The following is an 11,463-nucleotide window of genomic DNA, read 5'->3' on the forward strand; positions in this document are numbered from 1 at the left end:
CTAGGTGGATTTAATATGATAATGGGTGTCCATATCATCATGATAAACTCCTATTTTTCAGCATGTCAAGTCAAAAAATAGCCACATCTACATATCAACCAACTCATCAAGACAGTCAGCAAAAAAGGTAAATTAAATTGATGTCTATCAATAGGTTGAAGATTTAATGACACTCCAACAAATCTAGCTTGCAGTTGGCTTCAATTATCTACATAAAAAAAAAGTGATTATGGTTATAAAGCTAGTAGAGTCCTAGTTGAGTTCCAACTATTGTAAAATAGAAAATCCATTTGAGGACTCTGTTAGTTAGAAGAAAAGTAGGAATAGGTCTCTAAAATAGTGGATCAAATTTGGCCCAGGTGGAAAGTTATGTAAAGAGATCTTTTATCTATAAATAAGTAGGTTTTCAACTTTGAGAAAGGTTGATGAAGAATGTGAAGAACTGACCTTTTGTAATATTTTGATCCTTTAATAGAAAATTTGCAGCTACTCTATTTATGTACTTGAGATTCATGTCATGGCTTTCATGGATTTTTATCATGTTGTTTCTAGTTTTTCATAGTATCTTGAGTACTTGGAAATCTTATCAAACTGCTCCAATTTCCTTCATTTACTATGTGTGACTATAGATGTTCATTTGTGTAAGTTTAAAAGCTATAGATGCCTACGATTCCATTAAAATTTGTTGTTTTCCATTTCTATAATTTGAGTCCATGCCCAATGGTAGTAGTCATCATATTTTTCTTCACCTACAAAATCACAAAAAGAGACCAGAGTTAGTCATCTGACTGTTTCAAGAAGATTCGATAAATATTTTAGAGAGCCCTCTCAGATTGGAAGGGCTAACTTCCAATTGAAGTGGTTTGAAATAGTTACACTAGGTTAAAGGTTGAGGCAACCTAATTCTTTCTATCCCAATGATAACATTTTGGTGCATTTGTCGGGAGCCAAAAATCTCTATTTCCCGGATTTTCTTTGACTTTCTTCATTCTGATTCCTAAGGATAACAGGAAATCAGATTTTTCTGAAGGTTGTGATATTACGTTGGTGACTCCAATCTCAAAAGATGTATAAGATCAAAGCTTCATGGTGACTCCACTGCTTGAATATTAGTAGCTTGAAGAAGTTCTAAGATGAGTTCTACTACAAGAAGAAATGCCAGGTATGCTCCTCTTGATCGGTCTCAAATCTATGGTTTTCAAAATCATATGCCTTATGTTGATTGGTCAACCCACCTTCCCATGTTCAAAGATGAAAATAAAGATGATGCTAGTCTGCATTTGGTAAAATTCCATATACATGTATGTAGGCCGAGGGTTGAGTTTCCTGAGGATTGTCTCATGAAGATGTTTATGGCTACCCTAGAAGACAAAGCTAGAGTATAGTATGAAGGGTTTCCATCAGGAAGCTTGTGTTCTCTTAAAAATTTCCATAGAATATTTTTTTTTACATTATGGGAAGTCTCATCCTTCATCACCATTGTTTCAAGACTGTTGTAATTTTTTGAAAGGTTTCATTCAATATCTTGAAAGTATTAATGATGATGTAGAGTGTATGGATGATGAGGAGATGTTAGAGGTACTTTATGAATTTTCTTCACAAGCTAGTTTTCATCATGATCAAGAAGCTTTCCAACAAGCAAATATCTCTTCTTTAGTTGAAGATGAAATGGATTAGCAATTTGATAGTCAAGTCATAGTACATGAAATCCATGGGGATAATTTGCAGCCTTGTCAATCTATTTGCAGTCAAAGATATGAGCCAAATAATTCAAATTGTTTTTTAGCCCATTCCTTTTATGAGATTTTATGTCAAGAAGAAACTCCTCAAGACTGGGTTGTTGAAAATACTCACATGAAAATTATGAACAGTGAGGTAACATGTGATGAAAGTTGTATACCTAGACACAAACTTTTTTCCGTTGAAAATCATAATGATGTCCTGGTTAAAGTGCATGAAATTTTAGGTAATGTTATGAAACTAGCTCACAAAAAGATAGAAAAGAGAGATAAACGCCTTAGAATTCAGCCTCTTCAAGGGGGAAACCTCCTTTACATTACACAGATGAACAATTCATGGATGATACAAATGACAAGACCTCCTTTCTATATATAGGAGTCCAAGGGGTCACAATATAATCAAAGCCGACATAACAATAATAATGTAAGGGCACAATAATAACAATAGTGGGCTTTTATGGGGCACAATAATAACAATATGGGGACTACATGTGCACAACAATATAATAAAGGGTTACACTAGTAGTATAGGGACCTAAGATTCCCCTCTCCTTCACAAAGTGTTGTCCTCAATGCTTGAGTAGTTCTCGATGCTTCTGTATAAATTCTTGTCCTCCCATGCGGAATCTTCAACAAGTTCTTCCAATTGATGAGATCTAATATTGATCTATTTCATAGCTATCGATTTCTCGATTCTATGACTGCTTCAAGTTCCAATATGATTTTTCCTTCCTTGTCAAGTTCTCGCAATATTGTTTGAACTGGGATCTTTTGCAAATTTTGAATGAGTTCCCACTCCTTTGGGCATATGGATATATGTAAGGCCTAATGTTTGGAGGAACACATCCTGGAATCAAATGAATAGCATGATCATGATCATGAATAGGTGGGAGGCCCGTGGGAGTCTCAAATACCTTGGAATGATTGTCCAAAACGTTTTGGAGATATGGAGAAATACATGATTTCGATGTGGGATCCTCTAGTGAACATAATTGTGCAACTATGCCCCGTTGTTCCTTATTTAGAAGCTTTCTCATGTTGTTAGAGTTGATTATCTTTCCTAGTTTCCCTTTGATACCCATTAATTCAACTTCCTTTTGTTCTGAAGAAAATTTTATGAAAGGTTCTTGAAAATTAAAAGCTATTGTACCTAGGGATTGTAGCCATTGGACTCCTAGTACAACATCAACACCACCCATTGGAATGGAAAGCGTTGGGATATTCAATACATATTCTCCCATGGATAACTTGATATTATGACACTTTCCAGAGAAATTTATGGTTCCTCCACTTGCAACCATCACTTGACATTTTGGTGCTGGATATAGGAAACAATTCAATTCCTTGGCTATCTTACAATGAATAAAATTATGTGTACTGCTTGAATCAATCAACACTATTACCTTTTTCTTCTTGATATGTCCTTCTATATTGATAGTTTTAGGAGTGGTAATTCCGACCAATGCATTATAAGATATGGTTGAATTCATTTCTTCTTTCTTGATGTGATCTTTCACTTCTTGAACCTTTTTCTTCTTGATATGTTCTTCTACCTTGAGAGTTTGAGGAGTGGTAATTCTTTCCAATGCTTTACAAGATATGTTCAGATTCATTTCTTCTTTCTATGGGGTTGGTTCATGGTGTATATCTTCTTCTTTTAATGTTTCTTGACCCTTTTCTTCCTCCTCTTCACAATCTATGTAAAATAATTTTTTCTCATCACACTTATGACCTTTAGTGTATTTTCTATCACAAATGTAACGAAGTCCTTTTTTTCTTATTTCTTCCAAATTTTGTCATGTAAACCTTGTAGGTTGTGGAAGGCTAGAGGAAAAAAAACTTCCATATTTATAGTTGTGAGTGGTAGGATTCCTTGTTTCCATAATTTTGCTTTCAATTTTTCTTGCCAACCTGAATGCCTTCTCCAATGAATCAGGTTCCCAAAGATGAACCTCATGTCGAATGTTATCCTTTAAAGTCCCTATGAAGACATCAATCCTTTTCTTCTCTGGAATATCATTTACCATTATATTCAAATTTTTGAAATCCTCAATGTGGTCTTCCATTGAACCCTTTTGTTTGAGATTTATCAATTGGCTAAAGAAAGTATTACTCTTTGTATCCTCATAATGTGCTATCATTTCTTCCATGAAAATTGACCAAGTGACAAGTGCTTTACGAGAACACAACCCTCTATACCATAAAAATTGATTTGGTTCTAAATATGAAGATGTAATATGTACCTTTTGTAATAGTTGCACCTCAAGTAAATCAAAATATTGCTCCATCTGTAGTATCTAGTTTACCAGATCCTTGCCATCAAACTTCCACATATTGCATTTTCTTGATTTTAGGAGCTCGATCTTGAAATGATTGTAACTCTGTAATTTCAAATCTCTAATTTCTGAAATTTTGTCTTGTAGTAGCCCTCTGAGTCCTCTTTCTAACCCCAAAAGTCCAATCAAGATTGGATTCTGTAAGGAAGCGTTATGTCAAATCTTCCACGATGAGCCCATTATAAACTGGTTCAGTAGATCGAACTTGTACGAAGTGCCACGTGTCACTGTTTCAACCTTAGGACCTGAAACCGATACAAAAAATCTGCAGTCCATCCTCTTTCTGTAACTTCTTACTAAATTTCAAATTGATGCTCAGAGAGAAAGTTATAATGATTTTCTCACGGTCACCTGTTTAGGATGTAATTTGGGAGCTTGCCGAAACCCTAATTTCCTCAGATCATATCTCCGAAAATATGGCGAGACAAGATCTCAAATTCGGGCTCAAGGTTCAAACTGATTTCTTCTCAAATGGGTTTTTGTTTTAGCTTCTGAAACATCGTAGCGAAAATGTTATAGTGAAAATGTCACGATGACCTATTTGGAGCAGCGAAACCCTAGAATCCACAACTCTGATACGAAATGTTATGAAACCAGCTCACAAAAAGATAGAAAAGAGAGATAAACTCCTTAGAATTTAGCCTCTTCAAGAGGAAATCTCCTTTAAATTACACAAATGAACAATTCTTGGATGATACAAATGACAAGACCTCCTTTCTATATATAGGAGTCCAAGGGGTCACAATATAATCAGAGCCGACATAACAATAATAATGTAAGGGCACAATAATAACAATAGTGGGCTTCTATGGGACATAGTAATAACAATATGGGGACGACATGGGCACAACAATATAATGAAGGGGTTGTACTAATAACAATAAGGGGTTACACTAGTAGTATACGGACCTAACAGGTAAACTTGAGTTACATGAAGCGCTGAATATACATTTTTTACATATTCTATTTGAGGATCATCAAAATGACATGGATGATATGCATAAAGTTGTTTGTATTGGAGCTGTTAGTATTTAGAATCAAGATGACATTCCTCAAGAAAAACTACCAAAGATTATATCTGATTTGTTTGATACGAAAAAGATTAGTTTGACACAAAATATGGATGTCATGTTTGTAGATGTTCAAGGATGTATGGATATTTTTGTTGATTTACATGAAAGGGAAGACAAATCTATTGTTATCGTTTTATTTGATGATGTTCTTGGAATTGAAGACATAGGACAAAAGAAGCTATCAGATATGAATGAGTTTAGCCCTCATGATTTTACTCATCAAGAAGAGGTGATTTTTCATGATTATCAAGATCCTTTGATAAGTCTTTTCCAGCCATCAGCGAAGGTGAAGTTTATTTCATTTGCAAGTTCAGGTTATGGATTCAATTTTCATTCCAAGTTGCTAATAGATGGTTCGCTTAAGAACAGACAAGGATCCCTGATGTTGGATCAAATCTTTGATTGGTTATACTGGAGGTTTCATATTACTTGAATTAAGTAGGTGGATTTTCAGATGTTAGAGTAGGGTTATTGGTACATAAATATTCTTTTTGGGAAAGAATTTCCTTCAGCTTAGGGCTACATTTTGTAGTTGTTAGTTTCAGTTTGTAAAACAATTTGATATCATACTACAACAATAGTAGTTGGTTTACAGTGTGCTTCTTAGTTTTCAAATTAGGATCAACCCAATGGTTAGGAAACTAGTCTACTGGTTCTTTGCTGCACCACAGGGGCACAACATCCCCATTGGAGCCATTTTTATCCATGATAACCCCTAGAAATAATTTTTAGTTTGACTAGTCATGTTAGATAGGGTTTTTATGTCTAGGTTCATGTGACACATGTTATAAGGTCCATTCAATGTTTAATAGATTCATCATAACAAGAAAAGGTCACCACTCCATCCATTTTGAGGTCATCATTTCATATTAGGTTGGTCTAACACTTTTACAAACTTTCGCAACAAACTCGTTACGCAAATCTAGAATTTTCTACGAAATTCCCTGATAGTTTCGTAGCAAAATTGTCCTCTCCTCCTTTTTTTTCACTTTTACCTCTCCATTTCCCTTTATACCATCTGCTCTTATAAGAAAAAAATCACAAGTGTTGTCATAGATCAAGGTTTGCACTGTCAAAACAGGTTTTTTCATGGTCTAAGTGGGGTCTAGGTGTTCTAAATTTGGTTTGCTAGTGAAGAGGAAGCAACTCACAAGAAGCTCTTGACGTGTTAGCAAGCATGACCACCAAAAAAAACTAAAAAGGAGGGCCTGTAGTATGATATGAGCCCACAAATATGAAACTTCTTGAAGAAGAACCAACTTTTATACAATCATTTGCTAGAGTGGGGTGTCTTCGATTTTGTCAAAAATTGCAGGGTTTTCATTCGAAAATCACCAAGGACTTCGCCCTCAATTTCACAGGGATTGGCACAAAGGTGGGAATCCAAAGTTTTCATGTCTCTCCAAACACCATTGCTCATGCTACTGAAATCCCAAGGTCAGGGGAAACATGGTTTAAAGTTCAAAAGTTCCAACTGTAGAATTTTGATGAATTCTTGAAGGAAGAACATCAAGGGATTGATATGACAGTGGGCATACCTAGAACTTGTCTTAAAGAAAATTATTCCAAGTTGTTGATGGTTATCCAAAAGTATTTTACATGTGAGGCAAGGTTCCATGTGGTTTACCAATAACACTTCAGTTTTCTGCTTCACTTCACAGGTAAACAATCCTTAGATATCCCTTTCTATCTCTTCAGAAGTTTAGGAAAGATGGCTATCAAGGTGCATGCTAAACCAGATTCAAGTAGTACCTCTATTTTTCATCATGGTCTTATAAAATTGTTAGTAGTTGAAGAATAAATAGATTGAATAGGGATTGACTTACTTTTTTTTTCCTAAGTGGATATGAACTAGATGTTGCTACCCCCTTTAGAAATACTCCAAAACCTAAATCTACAACCCATAGAGTAGAGAAACAACCTATAACGGAGTAACAACCTAGAGCAGAGCAGCAACCTAGAGCACAACAATAACCTAGAGCAGAACAAAAGTCAGTGATAAAGCAACCTATAATTGAAGCTTCTACAAGTACTAAGAGGAGAATGACCAGAAGATAGAGAGAGAACAAGAACATAGTACAAATAAGGGCAGATTGAATGATATTCTAGAAGCTATAGACATTGAAGAAATCCCAGTTGAGCAGCTTGTAGAAGTGACCCCAACTGAAACCAAGTAGAGTAAGAGAGAAAATAAATTAGATTTTACTCAATAAGGACATGGTTTCATTTTCAGGCCAAGGAAACTTGTCACAAGATCAATGCAACAAGTTGAGAAGATACCTGAGGCACCATTGAGCAAAACAAAGTTATAAAAAAAACCATCAAAGAAAAAGAAAGGCAAGGAGTTTGTTCATGAAAAAGGTGAAATAGAAGTCCTACAAGAACATTTAAGGGAGGCTAGACAAGAAGTGATCAAGACCAAGCTAGATTTTGATGAATACCAAAATGAATTGTTAAAGAAAATGGATTTTTATGATGAAATTGTAGACAAGTCTAAGAAGATGATAAAAAGGACTCTGCCTTTACACAGGATGTTGGAACATATGTATAAAAGAAATAGCTGGTTACAGGAAGATATGAAAATCCTACAAGGACAAGTTACAACACTAGAAAGTCAAATTGAAATGATCTAGGCTAAACTCAAGAAGATAAACCTCAATATTGTTGCTGAAGTAAGTGCTACTCCATGATATGTCAAACTCTTCAATTTTTGTCTTTATTATACCTATTTTAGTTAACTCAACCATATGTATATTCAGCATGATATTAGAAGTCATAAAGAGGCATTAAAATCATGGAAACTTGAAAAAATCAAAATTTTGGAACTTTCATAGCAATTGCCCATGAGGAAGCCGAGTTTTTGCTACGAAACTGCTATAGCATTCCATGGGGGTTAAGGATGGTCTAAAGTTCAACAAATTTCATTCTAAAGACCTATGTGTAGCTCATAAGCATCAAAAAATACCTCAGAACAAACATATGGAGGAAAAAGGTCGCATAGGAGCATTTTTCAAAGTTTCTACCAAAGTTTGTATGAAACTGCTGAAAACACTGTTTTGCTACGAAATCATGAAAAAACTCTATTTTTTTCCCTTTTGAAGATTTTTTATATTAGACATCCAAGCTCCAGGTGGATTTCAGATGATAAAGGGTGTCCATATCATCATGATAAACTCCTATTTTTCATCATGCTAACTCAACAAATAGCCACATATACATATCTACGAGCTCATTAAGATAGTCAACAAAAAAGGGAAATTAAATTGATGTCTATCAACAAGTTGAAGATTGAATGACACTCCAACAAATATATCATGCAATTGGCTTCAGTTATCTACATCAACAAAAAAGTGGTTATGGTTTTAAACGTAGTAGAGTCCTAGTTGAGTTCCAACTATTGTAAAACAGAAAATCCCTATGAGGACTCTCTTAGTTAGAAGAAAAGTAGGAATAGGTCTCTAAAATAGTGGATTGAATTTGACCCATGTGGCAAGATATGTACAAAGATCTTTTATCTTTAAATAAGTAGGTTTTTGAATTTAATAAAGGTTGATGAAGAATGTGAAGAACTGACCTTTTGTAATATTTTGATCCTTTAATAAAAAATTTGTAGCTACTCTGTTTATGTACCTGAGCTTCATGTCATGGATTTTATGGATTTTTATCATGTTGTTTCCAGTTTTACATAGTATCTTTATTCCTTGGAAATATTATCAAAATGCTCCAATTTCCTTCATTTACTATGTGTGAATGTAGATTTTCATTTGTGTAAGTTTAAAAGCTATATATTCATTAGCTTACATTAAACTTTGTTGTTTTCCATTTTTGTAATTTGACTCTATGCCCAATGGTAGTAGTCATCATATTTTTCTTCATCTACAAAATCATAAAAAGACATCAGAGTTAGTCATCTAGTTGTTTCAATTATTTCAAGAAGAACACAGAAAGTAAACAATGTGAGAGCATAACACATAAAACAAATATACATAGATATTTTCCCCTAGATCCCAAAACCAGGACTACCAACTTGATTTTTCATTATGTTCCTTTCAAGGTTATAATACATATTTATACATGCCGAAGCATCCAATACCATGGAATGAAAACCATCATGTCCAAAACCATGTGCGAAAATCATGCACAAAACCATAGGTAGGTCTGCCCTGGACCCCATAGAGTGGAGTTATTTGCACCCCTCAAACACCCTGTGACTCCCATCACTACGCAATAGGTGCAACAAAGGGGGGGGCTTCGCCCCCCTTCTAACACCTCAGTTAACTACATGGTCTAGTCGTGGAAAGAATATAACACAACCCAACATTCTCCCACTTGTTGTTTTCCTTCCACAGGGAGCCACAAGAGAGCTTAGTCATTTATCCATCCCTGCAACGCCCATTGTTTCTCTACACCAAGAGAACTTCTCAAAGCTCATAGATTTTGTCAATGCATTTGCAGTATTCTTCAAAGTGTCCACCTTTATGAGCAACACCTTTCTGTCTTCTATCATATCCCTCACAAAGTGATATTGAACATCAATGTGCTTTGTCGTTGAATGATATGCAAGGTTCTTTGACAAGAAAATTTCACTTTGGCTGTCACAGTCTATCCTTATAGCTCCTTGTACTAACCCCATACTTGAACACAATCTCTGCAACCAAACTACTTCCTTGCTTGCATGAGTGGCTGCCATGTATTCTACCTCTGTAGTTGATAGTGCCATTACATATTGTTTCTTACTCATCCAACTGACTGTACCTCCAAATAGGTTAAACACATACCCACTTGTAGATCTTTTCCTATCTAGATCTCCAGCCCAGTCTGCATCAACAAAGCCACGAATATCCAACACTTTTTCCAATCCTGGTCTTCCTTGGTAGCACAAACCATAATCACTAGTGCCACGCAAATACCTAAACACCCCCTTCACCATTATCCAATGCGCCTTTCCTGGTTTTGACATAAACTTGCTCAATAATCCAACTACATGTGCAATGGCTGGTCTAGTATAGACCATTGCATACATCAGGATACCGACTGCACTTGCATATCGAACACGGGACATGTCCTCTTCCTCTTCTTGTGTCTTGGGACACTGTTTAGCAGATAACTTTACACCTACAGGAATATGAGCGTTCATCGGTTTACTATCCTGCATATTAAATCTCTACAATATTGTCTCACCATACTTCCTTTGGTTTAACCAGAGCTTCCTCTTTGCCTAATCTCTTTTAATTTCTAGGCCCAAAATATAGTTTGCAGCACCAAGATCTTTCATGTCGAATTTGGAGGAAAATTGGGTCTTCAAATCTAACGAGTGACATATAATCCACATACAAGACCAAATAAATAACACGGTCACCAATTAATTTGAAATACACATAGTGATCTTCTTTGCTTCTGGTGAAGCCAAATCCTCGTATAAATGTATCAAATTTCTGATACCACATCCTTGGTGACTTTTTTAACCCATACAGAGACTTATTCAACTTGCATACCAGTTCTTTCTTACCCTTCACCACAAAGCCTTCAGGTTGCTTCATGTAGATTCCCTCTTTCAGATCCCCATGAAGAAATGTTGTCTTCACATCCATCTGTTCTACCTCAAAATCAAAAGCAACAACAATAGATAAAAGTAATCTAATAGATGTTACCTTGGCAATAGGAGAAGAAATATCACCAAAATCAATTCCCGACACCTAGGAATAACCTTTTACTACCAATCGAGCTTTGTATTTCTCCACCTTTCCTTCTGTATTTGTCTTCTTCTTGAAAACTCATTTTCTGCCAATGGGTTTCCTTCCAGCCGGCAACTCCACCAGATCTTGAGCCTCATTTTTGTGCAAATATGCCATTTCATCAACCATGGACTCTTTCCAGAGTTTTCCATCCTCTGAATCTACTACTTCCTTCACATTTCTAGGATCATTATCAATAATAGATAAAGAAAAATTTGAACAGAATGAAGATGGACTATACCTTTCTAGCTGCCTTCTTTCTCGAACTAATCTTCTCACACTCAGAGTTTGTGGTTGTTCATATTTTGATTCCTCCTCTACTATAGAGTCTGATTCTTCCTCCTTTAGCTCAAACCCTATCTTCTCAGGTTCCTTTGGTTGGACTTCATGTTTAATAACATCTTTCACCTCTCTGAACACCACATCTCGGCTTTACACAACCTTCCTTGTTACTTGGTTCCAAAGCTTATAACCCTTTAAACCATCCTTATACCCAATAAAGATACACTTTTTAGATTTACTGTCCAACTTGGTTCATTTCTCCTTTGGAACATGTACATATGCATCACATCCAAATACC

Source organism: Pinus tabuliformis, chromosome 9, assembly GCF_031772625.1.
Source record: "Pinus tabuliformis cultivar Carrire ecotype Pingquan chromosome 9, CPIR1, whole genome shotgun sequence".
Taxonomy (NCBI): Eukaryota; Viridiplantae; Streptophyta; class Pinopsida; order Pinales; family Pinaceae; genus Pinus; species Pinus tabuliformis.